The sequence below is a fragment of the Cnephaeus nilssonii genome (genome assembly GCF_951640355.1).
Source record: "Cnephaeus nilssonii genome assembly, chromosome: 14".
Classification (NCBI taxonomy): Eukaryota; Metazoa; Chordata; class Mammalia; order Chiroptera; family Vespertilionidae; genus Cnephaeus; species Cnephaeus nilssonii.
The window spans coordinates 56396504-56419534 of NC_137085.1; the positions used below are offsets into that span (position 1 = coordinate 56396504).

At 42.9% G+C, this 23031-nt stretch overlaps 1 long non-coding RNA gene across 1 annotated transcript in view; it reads left to right on the forward strand.

Annotated features, from left to right (window-relative positions):
• The first annotated feature begins 2070 nt into the window (after nucleotides 1-2070).
• Nucleotides 2071-23031, forward strand: part of LOC307110809 — a 41756-nt gene continuing 20795 nt past the window's right edge. The window contains exon 1 of the long non-coding RNA XR_013814500.1: nucleotides 2071-2195. This is a non-coding gene — a long non-coding RNA (uncharacterized lncRNA). The remainder of the gene's footprint in view (nucleotides 2196-23031) is intronic.

The window sequence follows — 23031 nt, forward strand, 5'->3', positions numbered from 1 at the left end:
GTTGGGGCGCGCCGGCGCGTAAAGAGGCGGGGTCCGCCGGGGTCTCCCCCTCAGGGGCCCGAGCCCCCGGGCTGCTCCGCAGAAGCGGCGCTTCGCCGCCGCTGGCCGCCCTCCCTGGGGTGCCCCCGTGCACGTGGCCCAGCTCGGAGAGGGAGGACCGGACCGAGCTGCCGCCAATGCCTGCTCCCCCCGCCTCCTCCTCCTCCTCCTCCTCCTCCTCCTCCCCATCCCGCGGCCCGCTCCGCTCTCTTCCTCGTGCAGCTCCACTGGCTCACTCCCAATCCCCACCCCACCCCACCCCCCAGCCTCTAGGGCCCGGGGCGCCAGCGGAAAGCGGCTCCCGCCCCGCCGGGGTGCAGGCTGGGCGGGGCCGCGGCGCGCTCGGGGCTGCGGGGCGGGCGGGCGGGCGCGCGCGCGCGCGGGATGCGTGTGCCGCTACTGCCCTGCAGAGGCGGCCGCGCCCGCTCCGCTCCGGCGCCGAGGGCCCCGCCCCCACCCGGGCCGCCGGCTGCAGCCCCCGAGTGAATGAACTTGATTTTGGGTCTTTTAAGGGTGGAGGTTTGCTTTGCACCCTTTCTACCCGCGGCGCACACTCTCCGGCGCGCTCGCAGACTCACGCACACCGCCCCCCCAAATTCCTGTTTTCCGCAGCGGGGTGGGTGGGGAAGAGGGAGAAGCAAAGGCTGTCCAGACAATGGAGAGGAAAAGTGAGCGCTAAGAACCCCGCGTCCACCTAGCTGGGGGCTGCCGCCGAAGGCTGGGGCCCGGAATGGGGCTCCACTGCCCCGGCCCCAGGAGGGAGACCCCCACTTCCAACTGTGCTGTTGGGGTGTTTGGAGGCTCTCCCCCGATCCCCTGTTTCTCTTACCCTCTCTCCCTCCCTCTGGATTGTTTTTTCTCAACTTTCTCCTCGCCCGGTCTCACCCGGTCTCTTCTGCCCACGGTCCCCCCCCCCCCCGCCCCCTTCTCTCCCCTCCGCGGACCTGAAGGAACCAGTGACTTTTCCTTCACCAAGTGGGAGTTATCCACATCAAGCATTTCACAACGACACATCAAGAAAAGTAGGCAGGTTCAAGTCAACCATGAAATGGTCACTTTTTAACCCCGTCCTGTCCTCATTAGGGAAATGCTCAAACACAGTCCGTTTTCAAAGAGCGCTCTTAATGAGGCGAGCTTGCCAAGTCTACCAGCTGCAGCCCCCGTAAACCCAGAGCCCAAAGAAGAAAGGCGCTGGGGGTGGGGAGTGGAGGCCAGGGAGAGGGGGCGGTGGATCTGGGAAGGCAGGTAAAGTCGGGGAAATTTCGAGAACTAACCCCGAGTTAACCCTTTCGGGCACAGCCTCCTGCTCCCCGGGGCGAATCCTCCAGGCAGCGTCCTAACGGCGTTAATTTCCTTTGTGTGGGCCTTTTTCTTCTTTTTGAAAAGTCAGGATAAAGTTGACAGTCTTTACAGATCAAAGGAATGAGGTGACCGCGGGGGTTAATCCAAATAAATACTCATTTATCTCTCGGAAATTTTTTAGGCAATCTCATTTTAAATGTTTAAAAAAAATCCCCCAGCATCACTTTGTATTGTACATGACTACAGTACACTGCATCCCTTTCTCACCGACGTACGGGGAGGGGGGGGGGCGTGGGGGTGGAGCGGGCAGGGAAGCTCTACTGATAATACCAGCTTTAACTACTAGAGTTTCCCTTTGAACAGATATTCAATTTAACCGGAGTTAATTTACCATAAAAGACATTCCCCATGGCATAAATGCACTCATGTCCTTGAACACACCTCTTTGAATGCCTGGACTCTTACAAAAGCCATTATTTTTCGGGGTCTCTTTAAAAAAAAATCAAGTGCCCGTCTCTCTCTCTTTCCCTCCCTTCTTCCCTCCCTCCTCACCACACCACCCCCAGTGAAATCCTGGCACCCAGAGAGCTCTCCTTTCAGCCAGAGATCCAGCCCTGTCCCCTGGCAAAAGAGGCCCAGTGCTGAGCCCTGGGCAAGTGTCTGCAGACATCGCTGGCCCTCCTCCCCGATTAGTTTCCCTTACCAACAGAAACCATTTCCTTTTGTCACCAAAACTAGGTTGCATCCAAAAGTTTCTCGCAGGCTTAAAAAGGGAAAATGGACAACCGTTACACAGAAGAGCCCACAAAAGCTGCAGCAACACAGGAGGGGTAAAGGAGCAGCCACAGACACAGGTAAGACCCCAGAGAAGTGGACACAGTCTGGGGCCTCCCAGGCCTATCACGTAGGGGGTTCAAATCTCTTCCAGGTGCTCCACGTCTGGAGGGCACTTCAGATTAGATACAATTTTGATGGGCACAGGGGATGCTTGAGTTGGGTTTTGATTTGTGTCCAAGAAAGAAGGAAAAGGAGAAAGGAGTCATTTTGATGTGGGGGAAAAGCCCGGAGGGAAGAGGAAGGATAGGCAAGAGAGACACCCTGGAAGGGCTCATGGGGTTGGGTGCTCAGTTTATGTGGCTCTGACTGTCCTCTCATAGGCAGGATGGCTGAGCCCTAGGCAGGATGGCTGACAGCCCCCAAAACACTGCTTCTGGTCCAGCCAATGCCAAGGTCACTGCAGGCCTTCCCAGGATGAACTCTAAGAGAGCCCTTTGTAAAGAGGGACCGGTGTGTTTGCCTGTGGGGGACATCTGGCTTCTCTCAGCACAACACTTGTCCTCCACTATCTTTGGTTTGAGAAATCCCAATCTTTTCAATCCCCAGGAGAAGAGTAGAGAAGAGGAAGTGAGAAAGTATTTACATTTTATCGACTTTCCTTTTTCCCCTGTAGGTCTGTGCCCTGGTGTTAGGAGTGGTTTTAAAGTATCTCTGAAAAGCTTCTGATACTATAAAAATGGGTCAGATACTTCTGAGACTTGGGTACTTACCTCTCCTAAGTTCTTTCTTCTCTCTCTCCCACACTGAAAGGGCTTAGAGACAGGCCACTTTCATTCACCTCATACGCTGGCTTGCAGAGCTAGAAAGTGAAAGGTTCGTGCAGCAACATGAAAATCTTATATTTCAGAATTCCTAAAGATTTCCTCCGTAGATCATCTATTACCTGCAACCTCATAGGGGGAAAAAAGTTTCTTTTCTGACAGGTAGTTTATTGATTTCGAGAAGGAATGCCTATGCTTCAGGTGACTGGATTTTTCAAAACTCAGTTGTCTAATTGCAAAAAACGAAGCAATGTTTACCCCATTGGAGCCTTTCGCTGACCTCCAGAGAGGAACTTGACATCTCAAGTATCTCCTAATATTGATTTTCTGTTAACCTTCTCCTTTCTAAAGAAACTCAGTGACAGGTTGCAAATCCTAGGCAGTTTAGGGAAAAGTTTCTTGGAGCTTAACAAAGCTGTCATTTTCAGTACACCGGATGACTTTTTTTTTTTTCTTTCTTTTTTTCTTTTTTTTTTTTTTAGCTCTTGCCTGTGATTTGAGGGGAGGCTCAACAATTCCACACACCCTGGCTTCATTGCCAATATCAATATTTTAAAACTAAATACAAAAGAGACAGATGACCTCCTGACCCCAGGAAATAGGCCTGCAAAACTGCAAGTATCCACTACACCATGCCCAGGAACCTTTCCTTCTTCCAAATGAACCACAAAAAAAAGCATGTGTAGCTTGGAAAACACAATTTTCTATCCACAAGCAGGAACACCAAAATCCTCTCAAAAAACACATATATAAACAACCAACAAGTACTGACAGTGCCTGTACTTGATGGGAATTGCAAAATCATGCCCAGCTCTTTCAGCCTTTAAACTACTACTGTCAAATTAGGATAGCAATTTTTCCCTACTAGAAAATTCACAACCAGCTACCTCCCCACCCCAACCCCACCCCACCACCAGGGCTTTGCCTTTCACTGAAATGAATAAATAACCATAGACTTCTTTTCCCTCCTCTGGGGGCTGTTTGGTGTCCCCTGAGAACAAAACTAAATGAGAAAAAATGACGCTGTTAATAATGTCATTGCTGAAATGCCTGTACTCAGTTGTTTAAAAAAAAAAAAAAGTGTCCCACTAAGTGTGCCTACATTTCAGGCACACGTACAAGCTATGACGGAATCTGAGCACCGACTGGGCCCTATTCCTCCATGAAGGTTAGACAGTTTCCACTTCTCCAAAGAGAGGAGGCCAGTTCCTCAACAGAGATTCCCAACTGCTGCAGACATCTGCTCCCAGGGTGACAAAGTCAGCAGTTAGTGGCCCTGTAACTTTTGCATGATTTATTTTAAACTTTGAAAACCATGGTAATAATTGCCTTGTTTCACTCACAATAGTTCAAAAGTTACATGCACTCTCACACACAACCTCTGCTCTGCTGATACTGAGTCGTAGTTATTGTCCTTTTTCAAAAGAGCGGAACGGCAAAGTAAAACTTACTGTCATTTTATTTCTGCGTGTAAATTGACTTTTGCTACCCAGATACACATGCCTTTGTGACGTGGAAAGAGATCAGTTTTAAAGAGATGTTCAGAATGTTTTAACCAAGATGGCCAAGTAGCCATATTCTATATTAGGTATAGAAAGTCCACTGCAAATCAACTCAGACTTTCTGCATCCCTTTCTCTAATTCTCCCCTTCAAAACTGCCATTCTACTTGAAAATCAAAACAATGAATAACAACATAATTGTGCATTTTAACTTTCAAATTAAAATTTAGTAAACACTTGCATAATTACAAAGAGGAAAGACCAAAAAAAAAATAATGAGCCCATACACATTTTTTACAGTGAACTGTATCCCTGAAATGTGTCTGAAAGATTTTAACACAAGTTAATAAATATCAAAGCAATAAAATTGTCAAACGGTGTGATGTCACAAACTCCAAAAGCAAAGTTACAGATGTTTGTGACATCACATTCACTCATAATTATGCTGCTGCTCCGTCTGACCATATTAAAATGAAATGGATGCCTATGTCTGCTAAAGAATAAAAAGAAATTTATTTTGGACATCAAACAATGAAACTGTCACCATTTATTGTATGAAACTCTCAGCTAATCAATTTCCTATTAAAACAGCTTTCAACAATACTTAGCTTTTTTAAAATTCATCGGAGCCAGTAAAAACCTTTTTCCAGTGCACAAGAATGCAGCCCCAACCACGAAGGATAATTACCCTTCTAAATACTTTTATTGCCCAAGCACTTTTCCTGGGCTCCCCATCAGTTAAGCAGGAATCTGCAGTATATTGTATCAGTGAGTTGGAGTGCTTGACCTTTGCCCACATATGATTTAATAGGGACTTTTCAGCGCCTGAGCTTTCTCCATCTCTCATACCATTAAATGAAAACATCAAACCTCAAATGTAAAACTGGAAACCACAACGTTTTGTGTTTCACAACTCTTTGCAGTTTCTCTTTAGGCTGCTTAAAGGTCAGCTTCTGCCTCTCACAGCGGTCTCCCCCATGCAGCAAATGTACTCCAAAGTCACACTTACTCTGATTTTGATTAAATCTTGAACTCTCCAGTCAGATACACACATGCGCCCTGCTTATTTACACGTGCATTCTTTTCTAACCACATAAGCATGCATGTATGACTTTCTGGATTTATTCTACTTTAGGGCTGATTTAAATGTCTGTTCACGTCTGGGTTCAAAAGTTAACTTTTTCCTGCCTGTTGGAAAGTTAAAATTACAAAGCAGGGTGCTACAAGATCCGTCCAAAGAAAGTTAGAGTTAATCTTGTGTATTTTGGCGCCCTTTCCCTGCCAGCTACTGTACTTAGTGGGGAGGAGGAGGGAACTTGGAGATCTAGTCTGTCCTGTCTCAAGTTCAATGGCAGTTCCTCTAACCCAGGAGAAGATGGCCATGTTCACAGCCCTAATAATAATTCCAATCACGCCACTTCGGCATCTTGTGTCAAAGTCGAAACTGGCTTCCCCACCCCCCTTCAACCTAAAAGCTGCCAAGTCCTCACACACTCTGCATTCAACCACAACTTAATGGATGGGATATTGTGCATTAAAATGTGTCCAGACGTACTGGCGAAGAGAGGACAAGGGAGACACACACACACACACACACACACACACACACACACACAGACTTAGCAGGGAAAAAATCCTACAGCAAAAACAGCAGGGCAGGAGGGAAAAAAAGTTTTACTAGGAGCGGGAAGAAATCCATCATAATCTTTTGTTTTTCTAAGTGGGGGAGGGGGGAGGAGGAAGAGGGATAACAATTCAATCCGGCTTTGCAATGAATATTGATTTTAAAAAACTCCACCGCACCAATCAGAGCTAAATAGTACTTCCCTCACTTAAAAATGCACTTTTAAATGAGAATATACAACAAAACTGTGCATATTCATCTTAAAATGAAGAAAAGAAGGCTGCAAAAAGAGAGAATGGGCGACAAGGTACAAATGAAGTATCATCTGTACAGTAACTTTTTCCAAAATTGGGGGAGGGGAAAGTAGGAAGTTGAAGCAGGAAAAATGCTACATTCCAGTTTGGACTCATAACATTATCCACTGATTCCCTCCTTAAAAGTATGATACATATACTAAAATTGCCAACGCTAAAGAATTTACATATTTGCATTCGGTTTGGAAATCCAGTACAATGGCTCAGCCTGGAAAGCAGAATAAACATTTAGGTAAAAAACAATTTACAAAACATACGCAGGAAAAAAAAATATCTGTGTCTGAGGTGGAAGAGGCTGCAAGGGACGGACAAGACACGTAAACAAAACCCATCATTTCAAAGTCACATACCATCGCACTGTATTGCATTAAACAAGAGATCTTGAGTCTGTGACAGAGCCCTGGGCCGCTGACTTCATGTGTCTCAGGTACAGTTTTGTGGATTTTCTCAAGGGTTGTTTTGGTGTCGCTTTTTGTGTTTAGTTAAAAACAAAAACAAAACAAAAAGGCAATCCGGGAGTAGTCTTTTTTTTTTTTTTTAATTACTGTTTCTGTAATGCCACAATTCTTGACCCCAGAAGAAAAGGCGGTAAAAGTCAAATCTTAAAACGCAGGCAGTCCCTCAAGTCTGGATATCCAGTTTTCTTTTCCTCTCGTTGGCTGCAGACCGTTTCTCCTGGTGGACTTGAAAGCCGTCCAGAGTGTGTGTGCGTGTGTGTGTGTGCATGTGTGTCCGTGTGTGTGTGTGTGTGTGTGTGTGTGTGTGTGTGCGCGCGCGCGCGCGCGCGTCGCGGGGTTTTATTGTTGTGTTGGGGAGACTGCTCTAAGCGGTGGGGGCCGCCTCTCCACCCGCGCTCCGGGCGCCGGGCAGGGGCCCCCGGCGCGCCCGCGGGGCTGCGCGCCCGCCCTTCCCCGCCTCCGGATTGGCCTGGTGCGCGCGGGGCAGCCCCGGAACCGCCGCCACCCGCGCCCCTGTCCGCGCTCGGCCCGCCGCCGCCTCCCCCGCCCCAGCGTGTTCTCTTTCTCCCGCTCGCCGCCCGCCCGGCCCCGCCCCGCCCCGGCCCGGCCCGGGCGCGGGAAGCGCAGCTCTTCGCTTCCGCCTGGCGGCGGGAAGGAAACCGAAAGGAGGAGCCGGGGGCGGGCGCGGCGCTGCATATTCATCACCAGGGCGCCCGCGGCGGCGGAGGCGGGAGCGGCCCGAGTGGGTGTGGCGGCCGGCGCGGCGCGGCGCCCCCGCGAGTGGCGGGGCTGGTCTTTGTGCCGCCGGGTGGGGCCGGGGCGCGCGAGGGCGGGTGCGGGTCCCCCATTGTGCCCCGGGTCGGGGGACTCCCGGGGCGTGGGGAGCGGGGAGCGGCGCCCCGCAGCCGCGCACGACGCTTCGCGAAAGAATCGCGTGGTCACCGGGCCGGGGTGCCTGCCCTACTTCCCGCCACGTTGCTCGGTCCGCTCCGCAAGGCCGCGCTCGTTTCCGCGTAGAAGGACTTCTAAAATGTCCCTCACGGACAGCAAAACTACCCGAGAGAGAGCACTTTTTATTCCCATTTAGGTACCTTAGTGGGGACGTCAGTCATTTAAGAGTAGGGGGGGGGGGGGAGAAATAACCAGCACCAAAGAGACACACCACCTTTGCGTCCCCAGGAGTAAACACTCTAGGTGAGATTCGATAGTGAGCTAATGCTCATAAATAAAGCAGGTTTGATGAGTATTTTTAAAAGTGATGTACATGGACTTTTCTGTTCAGTTTCCAAATGATTTATTTTTAAGCATCTGTAGTGCGGTAAAATGATGCCTGTTATCACTACGTTGTGATGCAATTCTGATTTTAAATTGAAATATTGAAAGTAAAAATAGAACAGGAGCCTTAAGTTTACTTAGTACTAACCCACATGGGTTTGGAAAATAGTTTATTACAGAGATCCTGTTATGTAATTGCACAACAGACAACAATAGCTTCAAATATCCTCTAAAAACCCTGGTCCATTATGTGATTACCAGTGGGACTGGAATAACTCCCATTGAATTGTTCTTATCACTCTACTGAATGTGAGCATGTCAGTATTTTAATCCCAATCGTGTTTACCTTAAAGTCCAAAAGAATTTAAACAACATTGTTCAAGGTCTTAGTTCCTGCATATTTTAAACAAAAAAGACATTTTTGGCCTTATAACAACAAAAAATGATTTTTCTTCCTCTCCACGTATATATACACATCGTAGAGATGTTTTGCTGTATGTGAATAATATATCTATTTTCTGTGATAATAAACACAAAACTAAAAATTGGATTGATCCAATTTGACCTTAGAAAATGGCAAACTTCAAACTAGGTTATTAAAGTGAAGGTCTAGCAGATCCCGATTTCCCCTAAAAAAAAACAACAAAAACACACACACACACAAAAAAAAAAACCCTAAAAGTATATATCTATATAAGTATAGCTTTGGGAATGGAGATGAAGGATGGGGATACACACATACACACATATATGTATACATATATGTTTGCATGTATCTCCACACTCAGCTATAACATCCAAAGGAAAATTAAATTTTAACATTTATCTTGTTCCAAGTTAGTTATTTTTAACCACTCAGCTAGTGTAATATAATTCAGTCTACCCAGGCAATCAATTCAAGTGGATAACAAACAGATCTGTTTCCATTACAGGATTTCCTAATAGTACGTTCATGGTTAAATAATCACATTTTAGCACTAAGGAAACAAAAATAAAATATTAAAATTTAAAAATATTATTTAGGTTGGGGAAGAGAGTGCTTAAATGGGACAGTATTATCAAATTCTAAAACTTCTTTAAGTATGCCTCAGAAAGTCTTCTCTCTTGTAATTATCTGAAGTCCACAGCAGAGTTACCAATTCTTCCCAACATCTAGTTCATGCAAAGGAGAAATGACATTACAGAGAGATCCAGTTTTGTTTAGGAAAAATTCCAAACACAGAATGGGAAAAGCAATAGGAAAGGGGAAGGGAAAGGATTTTCTGTGCTTCTAGTGATGACTTGGATGAATCTAGATTTGATGTCACCTGTCAGAGGATTTCTTCCTAAGCATATTATTTGGTAATAGAATGTACCATTGCATGTTATTCTCAGCCTCTCATAGATTATCTTTTTTTTATTTGCATGTCATTTGTTTCTTTTGACATGTGAAGCTTACAAGAATATTTATTCCTATACAACCTCTCTTCTGTCTGTCAAATATGTACATATATCATAATTAAATGATATCCAAGGTTTATGAAATAAGGAGGCTAATTTTCAATCATGTCTTATAGAAACTGGTCTCACTAATTAGTGGTCACCCCAAAGGGTTGTTGCTCCTAAATCTTTTAATTGGCTAATGGCCATGGTCTTCTAATCTACAATATCACTTGATTTTCTGGTTTTCATATTTTTTCCTGAAAATAAAAATGTAGAAATTAGGAAGTGTTTTAAAGTAGATGCTTTCTCAAAATTAAAATTATCTTAGTTAAAAACCTTTCCTAGAATGTATTAAGGTCCAATATTTTTGTATAATAATCTTTTTAGAAATTATAACTAAGCATTCATTTGTTTAAAATAAGGACTAACATGCTTAGGCATTTTGGCCCTCTGACACATCTAACTAAAGTAATTCCAGTAGGAAAGTTAATTTTTTATTTATTATTATTATTTTGCTTTTAGTTGCAGGCACAATTCATTCCTTAGAACTTACTAGAAGATCCTCAAGTACATTGACAGTTTAGATTTTTCTGGTTCTTCTTAAAGCCAATTAACTGGAAATGCAGTTTCTGTATGTTTTCCTCAAATTAAGAATTTTTTAAAATGTACTAGCAACATCTGCATGTGTTTATCTTTGAGAATAATCACTATATAATTATTTCTAAAAGGCATGCATTGTAACAATGCTTTATGTCATAATTGAAGTAATTCCTCTACCCCATCTAAACCAGTAATTTTCAGTCATTACCCCAAAGGTGTTTATTTTATTTTATTTCTCCATTTCTCAAAAATACAGGAAGTATGTTTTATTTATATTACTTTTTATTATCAGAGTACACACTAATTTATTAGATTATTATATTTAGTCCACTGTGCCAGCTTTTGTGCAAAGTCAATGTATATAATAAAGACTTGATACTAAATAAAGCATACACCATCTTTTAAAACAATTGGAAAACTATTTTTTAGAATTTAAAAAATACGTAATGTGTAAACCTGTATAAACATTCCTATTTCATATTGCCTCTGGGAAATAGTTTTAATTATTTCTTAATAATTTAGAGAGGCTTAAGTTGGAACATTTATCAAAGGCCAACTTTTGGCATTTTGTTGAAGTTGAAGAGATGAGAGGTGTCCCCGTACAGCTTTTATTGAGGAGAGGAGAATGCATACTTAGTCTATTGTGCAAGAGGAATACCCAAGTGTAAAAACAGCCTCTGGTAACTATTTTTGTTTCTCATTGGTTATAGCAATCTTGAGCTATAATCCTGTTATGCCTCTTCTTTAGATATTGATTGTAAAAACAAACACAATGTCTTTCCCACAAAACAGTTGCTTATCATACAGAATTGTATCTGTAGAAAAGACTTCAAGAGATTACCAGATAGGCCCTTGCAATAGAATCGAAACTCCACACTACCCAGGACAGGCATTTTCTAGCCATTGAGAGTATGGGTATAAAAATAAATATACACACACAGTGTTCCTTCTTTCACTAGCTGCATGCTGCACCTGTGCACACATATATCTGATGACATCTGCTAATATAATAAATCTCAAGTGGTTTGTGGTGTCATCAAAAACCTGAGATGGTGGTATGGCTCACAGCCTCGCCAACCCCAGGCTTCGGTCTTGTTAAATTTCACAGGCTAAATAGAGACAGACTCAGACTCATTCTGTTCCTGAACCAGAGGTTTTCAAGAGCAGGTTAAAGTGGTTTACCAAAAAAGTCTCTAGCGATGACTCAATGTGTGAAAAATCTTAGTCTCTGATGAATGGTGATAAATCAAATATATCTCTCAGCTTTGAAAAAATCATTTTTATCTTGATATGACTTCTCAATATGAAAACTTGACCTTTCTTAGCCTAGTTATGTTTTTAAGACTCACTTTAAAAAAAATCTAGGGGCAATTCAATCTTCATACCTTGCTTACTCATACTTTTATATAACTTTAGAATGTCAGCTATCAAAATGCCCATAAAAATAAAACAATAGTTAAATAAATTTCAGCTATAATGATTAAGTTGAGCAAAGAGAAAGCAAATGTATTCTCAAAAATATTTTAGGCTATTTTATGCCATATGTAAGGTTTCTGAAACAACAGAATCACTAAGGTATTTTTTAAACCATTTTCAAAAAAACAGAAGCATCTGGCAATCCTCAAATCAGTGAGGCAACAGGATGCAAAAAAGCGCTAGACAGTCTACTGATCCTTCAATAAAATCCTGGCAAAGGATCATCTTGCCTTTTGCTCAGTGGGCCACTTTCAACAAGAAAGTGAATGGCAAGCCCACTGCATCCACATCCTGTGGTCTCCTTAGTGTCAAAGATTCTCTGGCCCAGCCAGTGTGGCTCAGTTGGCTGGCCGAGCACAGTCCCATACACCCAGAAGTGGCAGTTGGATTTCTAATCAGGGCACATGCATATCCAATAGGGAGCATGCAGGAGGCAGCTGATCAATGTTTCTCTCTCATGGATGTTTCTATCTCCCTCTCCCTTCCTCTCTGAAATCAATAAAAACATATTTTTTTAAAAAAAAGATTCCACTGGGCCTGTCTAGAACATGATGACATCATTTCAAGTTGCCTAAAGAAGATCAATAAAGAGGTTGCCTTGATTCCATAACTGAGAAAGCCTTCATACAACTCGGGGAGCAGAGGAAGAAAGCGATCCTTGTACAAATATCATCGCATGCTTAGCATGGGCCCTGTAGGCGCTACAATGAGAGAATGGATAGATACATTTTTGAGGATTTCTGTGTTTTTGACACAAAGGCTTTCAATTCCTTTATGATCATATTCTCCTCTAAATATTTTTAGACAAGCATAAGCTTCCCATGGGGTTTCTTGAAAACCTTCAAGTAAACACGCTAAGTAACAACCTCTGGTTTTCTGCCCACTTTATGGGTAGCTGATGTGGGTTTGTAGAACAAAAACAGTACTGATAGAAACCAAAGAAAAATGTAAGTAGGGACAATAAGTAAGATGCCCTCCCCATCCTACTCCACCCTCTCAAAATAAAATAAAACCCTATAATATATTCAGAAGCCAAACTAACAAAGTTGGGAAACTTTTTATATTCTTCATGACATGGGAAGTATTTTTACAAACAACAGGGGAAACAGGGAGGAGCAGTGCTAGGTGGGAAATTTTAGGCACATAGGGTTTACCCAGCCTGCAACTAGTACAGCCTTCTTTTAGTAACCTATTGTTTAAGAATGGTTGACAAACAAATACAGAAGTCAGGGTAGAAATATAAGTTTCTTTGAGAACATACCTAATAGCACTATCTCTCTCATTTTCTCTTCATATCTGGCACCATCCTGAGCTGCCCTCCATTATTTCTTTTACTATTATATTAAAAAAAATTTATACGAAAGTAGAGACACTTTATTTTTTTTTAATATTTTTACTGATTTTAGAGAGGAAGGGAGAAGAAGAGAGAGATAGAAACATCAATGATGAGAGAGAATCATTGATTTGGTTGCCTCTTGCATGTCCCCACTGGGGATCGAGCCCACAACCCGGGCATATGCCCTTGACCAGAATCGAACCCGGAACCCCTCAGTCCACAGGTGATGCTCTATCCACTGAGCCAAACCGGCCAGGGCAAAAGTAGAGACACTTTAAATGAACAATTAACAAAATACAAACGTCCACCTACAGTCCTATTACCTAAAATTTGCATATATGCAAATCCAGTTTGCATCTATGCACATATGCTATTTGCATAGTTACATTTTTTAAATACATTTTTATTTATTTCAGAGACGAAGGGAGAGGGAGAGAGATAGAAACATCAATGATGAGAAAGAATCATTGATTTGGTTGCCTCTGGCATGCCCCCCACTGCGGATTGAGCCCACAACCCAGGCATGTGTTCTGACTGGGAATCGAACCATGACCAACTAGTTCATAGGTCAACATTCAACCACTGAGCCATGCTGGCCTGGCTACATAGTTATATTTTGAGGTGGCCACATCTCTGTTTTACCCTTTCATATTTTTCATGTTGGATTAACTGTCAACATTTAAAATTTAGGATATTATACTAAAAATCGAGAAATCCTGCTTCTGTTAAAAAGTGGAGGGCGAGCCACTTTTGAACAGGTGTTGTGTACAGCAATCAGTTGGAGCAGAGTGGCTGCGGCCCCCTTGGTCTCCACAGTTCCCATCGGTCTCTGTTGCCCTAGACTTAGTCCCATTTAGGCTACCGACTTGCTTCTTATACCCATGAGTTTACAACCCTTGATGTATTCCAAATGCTCTTCTAATAGATGAAAAATAAAAACCAGTTCAAAGAGGTAAAGTAACTTGATTAAGGCTAGAGAGCTAGTTAGTAGCAGTGCCAGCATCCTACAAGAGGCCCCCTGATTGGAAACAAGTGCTCTTTATATTAACGATGATTTCAGAGCCTGTCGGAAGCTGGGTCCTGGGGGCCAGTATGACAGCCTCAGCAGAACTACCGTGACCACAAGCTCCCTTACGAACTGAAATGTCCCAGGTTTGCCATCCACCATCTTTTATTCTCCAGGTCAAGACTAACAGTGGATGTCTGTAAGCCAGACACCTGAATCCCCATAAATCCTGGCCCTGTTCACAGGGACTCTTCCTCTTTCTCTCACTGAAAACAAAATACCAGAATGCAAGTGTGGGAAGATGATGACTTTATGGAGATAACATCAAATCCGCTCTAGTAGATAAAGGAGCTACCTAAATAAAAAGTTAAATGCTTTACAATATTCCCATCAGACATAGCTTCTAGAGATGTGATGACATGCCAAATACCCTAGCAGACAACCACTATCCTAGAAAATATAAAACTCCCATATCTGTACAGACACTGTATTTCCTGAATGTTAAATCAGGATGCATGGTGCAACCAAGAACTTCTTTTTAATGAATTTAAGACTTTGAAAAGTTTAAAAAAATAAATCATTGTTAGTATTGTTAAACAAATGGGCTTTATAAAAAAGAATAAAAATATCTACTGTCTAAGAAAGCCTAACCTCCATATCCATGTGGGCAATTCTTAGAATTTGTTCAGAAAGTGGGACTTGATGACAGTGACGGCCACGTAGTCCATGCCATTAAGAGTCCTGTACAGTTCGCACGTGCTTGTAGTTTTGCTCCTCAGACAAAACACCCACCCTCTAGGTTCTAGTCCCAAATGGAGGAGGACCTGAGAACATGCAGGCAACATCACAGAGTCGACACAGTAAATAATTGAGAAGCTCATACATTATGTAGGGGTTGAGTCTACAGTTACTCTCTTGGCATGCATGGAAGTGGTCCATGTCCATCAGTCTCTGGGCTCATTCACAGAAGGTCTGAGTGGCCCTTATTCTGGCCAAAGCACCATGTTAGTTGAGCAGTGTGGGCACGCTGTTCCACACTTAGGAGGCCAGACCCTCTGTGCTGGATTTCCCTGGTGGGGCAAATACACAGGCTCCTTCCGGAGCATTTTTACAAAATTGATCTTTATTGTTGGAAGTATTACAGAAGAGCATTTCAAATGACTACCCACAAGCTGGATCTTCTTTACTGTGACCCTTGCTTGCACCTCAGTTAAGCAAGGCCTCCCTGGGGCAGTAGTTTCTCCAACCTTAGACTAGGATGAGTGTCATAACAAGAGATAATAATTACCAGGTACTGAGGTCTAACTGCGGCTCTGCTATGTGCTCAGTATATCACATATATTATCTCAGCCCTTTCAAAGTTGAGGAGCCTGAGGCTCAGAGAGATTAGGTTACCAGCAGAAGGTCACAGAGCTCCTCATCCAGACCTTTTATTCTAATTCCAAAGCCCATGACCATAGCAGACCTGTACCTGCAGCAAAGACTTAGTAATGCTGTAACCACCTAGATGAGTGTCCCCCTTCACAGGAGTTGCCTGGGGAGGTTTTTCAAATATTCCTTAAAGCATTTTTATCACTCTTCTTTTGAAATTTCCTTTAGAACCCCAGGCACATTCTTTTAAACATTATCAATGGGATAGATCTTTCTCCTTTGAATGTGGATTTGAGTTTTGGATATGGCCATGATTCATTCAATACCCCGTGGTGATTAAAGAACTTATCAAGCTGGGTAAACCAGTTTGGGTCAAAAGCAAGGCATGACAGAATGTAACAGGATTGTTTTCATTCTCCAGTATGTTCTAAGGTAATAGAATAGAGACTTTAAAATTTTTTATTTATTGATTTTAGAAAGAAAGAGGAAGGGAGACAGACAGAGAGAGAGAGAGAGAAAGAGAGAGAGAGAGAGAGAGAGAGAAACATAGATCTGCTGTTTCACTTTGGCATTCAGTGGTTGATTCTTGTATGTGCCCTGACACGGGCTCAAACCTTCAACCTGGGTGTATTGGGATGATACTCTAACCAACTGAGCTGCTGGGCCAGAGCCTGGAATAAAGACTGTAGACTTGGGCTCAGAGGCACCAGGATTTGGGGTTCAATTCCTGACGTAGCCACCCAAATGCTATGCTATTCGGCATGGCATGGAATAATTCTGAGCCAAGGTTTCCTTACCTTCAAAAAGAGCGTAAGAAAAAAATGCCTGCGTCAGTGTTGTTTGGGGATTAAAAATATCATACATCAAAATATGTAGGAATGTGTCTGAAACGAAGACCTTTCTCAATAAATATTTCTCCTGAATCTGACTGTCAGATTATCTGTCTCTGTCTTTGTCCTGCAAATGTGGCGAGAGATGACTAACAAGAGTTAATGTGGTCTGTGACAATGACCAGAGCCCGAGGCCCCTCTGATTGCTACTGGGCCTAGCATGTAGCATTTATTTCCCATTCTAGTTAAAAAAACTCACGGGATTGTTCCTAGTTCCCTGATGCTAAGCAAGATTAATTTATTTTTTTAAAATATATTTCTTTATTGATTTCAGAGAGTAAGGGAGAAGGAGAGATAGAAACATCAATGATGAAAGAGAATCATTGATTGGCTGCCTCCTGCATGCCCCCTACTGGGGATCGAGCCCGCAACCCAGGCATGTACCCCTGGCTGGAATCAAACCCTGGGACCCTTCAGTCCACAGGCTGACGCTCTATCCACTGAGTCAAGCCAGCTAGGGCAGCAAGATGAATTTAAAGGAGACTGCAGTACAGTTTGAAATGTTAGGAAGGTAGTTTAGATCTCAAGTTTATTTCCTACCTCTCTAGAAAGGTAGGAAATACAATAGCATCTTAAGCAAGTGTCTCTTCTCAAACACTTAAGGATCACCTGCCCTGTGGCAGGTCCTGGCTCCAGGTAAGACAAGAGACACTGCTCCTGTCCTCAGTAACAGTTCCAAAGGGCTGGCTTATGACAGGCATGGAATGATGCTACCCAAATGATAGGAATTGAGAACACCTCAGAACCCATTGACACAAAGAGTGTCATTCATATACTGAATAAGATAGAACTCTTCAGGCAACTAATGAGCACCTGCTATGTCCAGGAGATATACAGTGTGAGCAAAACAAGCAATATTCTAACATAGAGGACAGAGACCTGGAATGGGGAGGAAGGAGCAGAGAATATAAGGAGACCTAACAGAGACATGCAGTGTTTGGATGTTGTTGTCCTGAGCTCATATGCCTGCTAGGCTTCTCTGTGAGGTCAGAAGGATGATCTGAGAATTCTAGAAACCTTGCAGCAAGATGTTTATCGAAAGAAGGAAAAGAAGAGTATGCAAAAATTTTTGCAACATACAGTGAGTCAGGGATATCTATCAGGGACAAGGGACAGGAGCAGCCTCCAAGGGCAGCTTTAGAGCTTTGGCAATGGATCTAAAACCACGCTGCTCTCTCCTCTGCAGCGACCTGCAAGCCTGCATGCCGTGAGTGATGTTTTCCCTTTCAAGCCGACTTATGTTCCTTTTCATGTTATAACACTTATTGTGTATCTTAACTCATTCATCTTCTTAACCATCCTATAGTACAGGGACCATATTGTTTCCATTCTACAGATGGGAAACTAGGGTTCAGAGGGAGTACAAAGTCAATAGCTCCCATGTGTCAGAGGCAGGATTTGAACCTATACAGTGTGGTTCCAGACCCTTGGCCGCTAACCACCAATTTTATGCAAACATATTCTTCTCCCCTCTCTGCCCCAAACCTAGAGTGGCTTTGCCCAAACATGAAATCTCTGATCCTTCCTACAGGGCTCATTCTAAGGCCCAAAACTCCCTACCAAGGAGCCATAAGTATGGGCAACTTTGTCACCACTACAGAGTGACACTAAAGGCCAGTTAGGACTTAGTCACTGAGCAGAAAAGAGGCACCTCAGCAGCCTTGGCCTATATCTTTGGATCCCTAGAGAATGACACCTAAGTGACTTCCCCCATCTCTCTTCCCATGCTTTAAAAAAATAAATTGTCCATTCATGCAATGGAATATTACATAGCAGTAAAAAGAACAAACTTCTCTATATCATGCATGTAGAAAAGTACACATCATTAGTATGTAGCTACATGAACTATCTATGTCACCACCATCATATTAAAAGATGGAAAATTACTGGCAATCCAGAAACCACATGCTACTCTCTGCCAATTATTATACCCATAATCCTCCCCAAAGATAAACACTATGCTGATTTTTAACCATATAAACGTATAGTGTCTGTTTTTGAACTTTATAGAAAGGAAAGCATGAAATTTATTCTTTTATGTCTGAACGGTTTTGTTCAACATTCCATTGAGTTCCTGCTGTTGCAGATAGTTTCATGGTGTGTTGTTTTGGTGTGTGTGTGTGTGTGTTTTCCACTTTGCAGTATGGAATTCTATTGTGCATGTATGAAAAATCTATTGTATACCTGACAACCACTGGGTTGTTTCCAGTTTGAAGCCAGTACAAATAATGGAGACATGAGCATTTTTCTGTTGTACATATGTATGCATTCTCTTGGGCATAAGCTAGGAGTAGAATTTCTGGGTTATGAAGTAGCCTATAATAAATTTTAGTAGATAATGTCAAATAGATTTCCAAACCGAGTGTACTGATTTATATTCCTACCAGCAGTGTATGAGACTTCTGGTCGATTCACATCTTCAATAGTACTTTGCATACTAGAAACTGGTCTTTTTCTTTCTAATAACTGCAGTATAGTAATATCTCAGTGGTGGTTTTCACTTGCACTTTCCAGATGACTAATTACTTTTCATCTGTATCCTGGCCATTTGGATATCCTCTTTTGTGAAATGTCTGTTCAGATATTTTGCCCATTTATTTAGTTGGGCTCTCCTGCTTTTGTTTTTCTTACTGATTTGTAGGAGTTCTTTATACATTGTGAACATGAGACCTTCCTCAGTTCTATCTCTTGCAGATTTCTCTTCCCACTTTGTGGCTTGCAGTGTCACTTACTTAATGTTACAGTATTTTTTGTGAGGTTTTTATTTTTTTTTAATACACACACTTATTAAGGAATAAATGCCATACAATAAACTGAACATATTTAAAGTGTGCAATTTGATAAGTTTTAACATTTGTGTACACTTGTGAAACTGTCACCACAATCAAGATAGGAGGTATTTTAATCACCTCCAAAAGGTTTTCTGTGCCACTGGGTTAACTGCCCCCTCCCCCCCCCCCCCCCCCCCGCTCTTCCCTCGCGCCCCCCCCCCCCCCCCCCCCCCCGCTTCCAGTCCCCTCTGCTTCCCCTTCCTCATTCCCCCTCTCCTACAACTACTGCTTTGCTTTCTGTCATTGTGATTTGGTTTGCATAGTCTAGAATGTCATGTAAATGGAATCGCACAGCATGTATTCTTTTTTTGTTTGGGTTCTTGCATTCATATTTTTGTGAATATCAATAGTTCATTTGTTGTTATTACTGCATAGTATTCCATTGTATAGTAACTTATCCATCACTCGTTGATAGGCAATTAATTGTTTCTAGTTTGGGGCTATTATGAATTAAAGATTTATGAATATTTTGTGTGTAAGCCTTTGTACAGACATAAGCTTTCAGTTCTCTCCATTAAATACCTAGGAATGTAGAATCTCAGAGGGAAGGCGGGGGAGGGTGGGTGGGCAGGAAGAGATCAACCAAAGAATTTGTATGCATATATGCATCACCCATGGACACAGACAATAGGGTGGTGAAGGCCTGGGGTAGGGGGTGGAGGTGGGCTAGAAGAAGTCAATGGGGGGAAATAGAGGGAACTTATGTAATACAATAAATATTTTTTTTAAATAAATAAATACATACATACATACATAGGAATGGAATTTCTGGACATATGTTAGGTATCTCTTGAAAGGTTAGGTACCTCTTTTTAAGGAACTGTCAATTGTTATCCAAAGTGACGGTACCATTTTACAATTGGTACCATCAATGTATGAGAGTTCCAGTTCCTCCACATCCTCATAACTCAGTATGATCAAGTCTTTTCTTTTTACCTATTCTTAAGGTAGCTGGTGCATTCCATTATCATTTTAGCTTTTTTTTTTTTTTTGCCTAAGGACTCATGGTGTTCAGCATCTCTTTATGTGCATATTTGCCATTCTTATATCTTCTTTACTAAAGTTAAAGTATCTTTAAATCTTTTGCCAATAGAGCTTTTTTGTATATTGTAGATGTAAGTCCTTTATCAAATATTTGATTTAAAATATTTTCTCCCAGACAGTGGTGTTTCTTTTCATTCTCTTTACCATGTCTTTTATAGAGTAGAATTTTTAAATGTTGATGAAGTCAAAGTTATGGATCATGCTTTTGGTTGGATATTTAATTTTGCCTCGCCCAGCTGGTGTTGCTCAGTGGTTCAGTGCCGACCTATGAACCAGGAGGTCACGTTTCAATGCTCAGTCAGGGCACATGCTGGGGTTGCAGGCTCGATCTCCAGTAGGTGGTGTGCAGAAAACAGCTGATTCATGATTCTCCCTTATCATTGATGTTTCTATCTCTCTCTCCCTTTCCCTCCCTCTCTGAAATCAATAAAAATATATTTAAAATAAAAGAAATTTTGCCTAATCCAACATCACAAAGATTTTTCTCCTATTTCATTTGGCGTTTTTATAGTTATACTAGGGGCCCAGTGCACGAATTCTTGCACCTTGAAAGGAACTGTGGGCTGTGAGGCTGCGGTGGGCATGGGCGGGTCTCGGCCTATCCTCCGCACCCCCACCTGGCCCCTCCCACCGCAGCCCAGCCTGCTTACACACCCTGACGGCGAGGAGTGATGGGGGCAGTGCCAGCAGGGGGTGCAAGCGGGGGCCGGCGCTGTCAGTGGGTGCGAGCAGCAGCTTCTGCCCCTATTACCCCTTGGGAGCAGGAGAGGTGGAGAAGCCCTCAGGGGTGATCGGGGCCGGCAGCCACAGCTTGCACCCGCTGATGGCCCTGAGTGATTGGGGCTGGCACCAGGCACCCGCAGTGGGTGTGAGCAGCGGCTCTGGTGCCGGTAGTGGGTGCGAGCAGCACCTGTGCTGGCAACAGGTGCAAGTGCCCGTTGGGACTACGGCACATGGGAGCAAAGAATTTTCAGTAACCACCAGAGGCTTGCCCCAATGACAGTGACCAGCACCCTGCCTTGGTCTGGCACCCCCGCTCACCTGTTTCACCATCCCACCGCGGCCGATGCCTACCATGTTCCGCACTCTACCTGCTGCCGATGCCCACCACTTTCCACACGCACCCCCTGGTGGTCAGCGCATGACCTGTTGTTCAGTTGTTCTGCCGTTCGGTCTATTTGCATATTAGGTTTTTATATATATAGATGGCTTACATGAGGCCTATGATCTATTTTGATGTAAATTTTGTATATGGTGTAAAGTATAGGTTGGAATTTATTTTTTTCATATGGATATCCAATTGTTGCAGTACCATTTGTAGAAAAGACTGTCTTTTCTCTATTGGATTGCCTTTATAATGTTGTCCCTATATGTGTGGGTCTATTTCTGCATTCTCTATTCAATTCCATTAATCATTTTGCCTATCTTGATGCCAATAGCATACTGTTTTAGTGATTATAGCATTTTAATAACACTTGAAATCAAGTAGTGTTAGTTCTCTAAATTTGTTCTTTTTAATGCTGTCTTGATGAACTCTTCTGTTGTATTGTTCTTTTTGATGAACTCTTCTGGTGTTCTGTTTGCTTTTTAAAAAGTTTTCTCTAAGAAACCTTGCATCTGATCAGGTAGACACTCTTCCAACGTGGAGCTGGAAATAACACCTGTGGATTTTAATTCCTTCATTTATTTGGGCTTAAAAGTCATTTTAACTCAGATCTTTTATAAATTGCATGAACACCGAAGGGAGTAGGGTTATGGTGGTATTGAGTCAAACAGTCATCAGTTATTATGGTAACTGACAACCAACAGAGAACCTGACCCTTTTGGAAAGAGTGACCGTTTGGGGGTTGGGAAGCCCAGGTGGAGAATGGAAGGGAAGGGAGCCTCTAAGTTATAGTAATTCTTGCAAGCTGCGAGCTATTGTGCTGGCTGTTTTGCATATAGCATCTTATTTTATCCAGGATCATTGTAATTTCCATTCTAGGAATATGGTCTAGGGCAGGGTCAGCAAACCTTTTCTGTAAAGGTCCAGAAAATCTGAGGCAGGGCCAACGTCATGGTCACGGACCTGTGCATTAGCACAGCACGAAGTGCTTGGAAAGGTTCTGCAGTTGGTTTAATAATGCTCCGCTGTCCCCATGCTGAAACTCTTGGTTGTTGTTTTTTTTAAAAAAATAAGAGGCTCTAAAATTTAATTTTAAACTGGATATTTTGTAGCCAATCCATATTTTAGGCTTTGTGGCCAGATAGTCCCTGACACACCTACTTGACGCTGCCCATATTACACTAATGCAGTCATAGGCGATATGTGAGCAATGAGCCTAGCTCGGCCTCAATAAAACTTTACGTGTGGACATTGAAATGTGAATGTTATATTATTTTTACATGTCATGAAAGAGACTTCCTTTTTTTGTTTTTTATTGCCTCATTTAAAACGTAAAAGCCATTTTTCGCTCACACGTCATACAGACACAAGCAATGGGTTCTGTTTGGCCTGTGGGTAGTACATTTCTGGCCCTACCCTGGAGGAATTCTTGCCCATGTGCAACAGGTGGCATGTACAGGAAGTTCACATCACAACTGTTCCTAGATGCTCCAAGCTAGACACAACCAAAAGTCCCCACAAAGGTAGAAAGGATAAAAACATAGTCATTTATTTACACATAACATATGGTTGAAAGAAAGTAGCAAGTCATAAAAGAATAAATGCAGTATGTTTTTAAGTATAAAGTTAAAAAAAAATAGGCCTACATAAGTGCTAAAACTAAAATTTAAAAAATGGCCCAGCCAGCATGGCTCAGTGGTTGAGTATTGACCTATGAACCAGGAGGTCAAGGTTCAATTCCAGGTCAGGGCACATGCCCAGGTTGCTGGCTCAATCCCCAGTCAGAGGTATGAAGGAGGCAGCCAGTCAATGATTCTCTCTTATCACTGATGTTTCTAT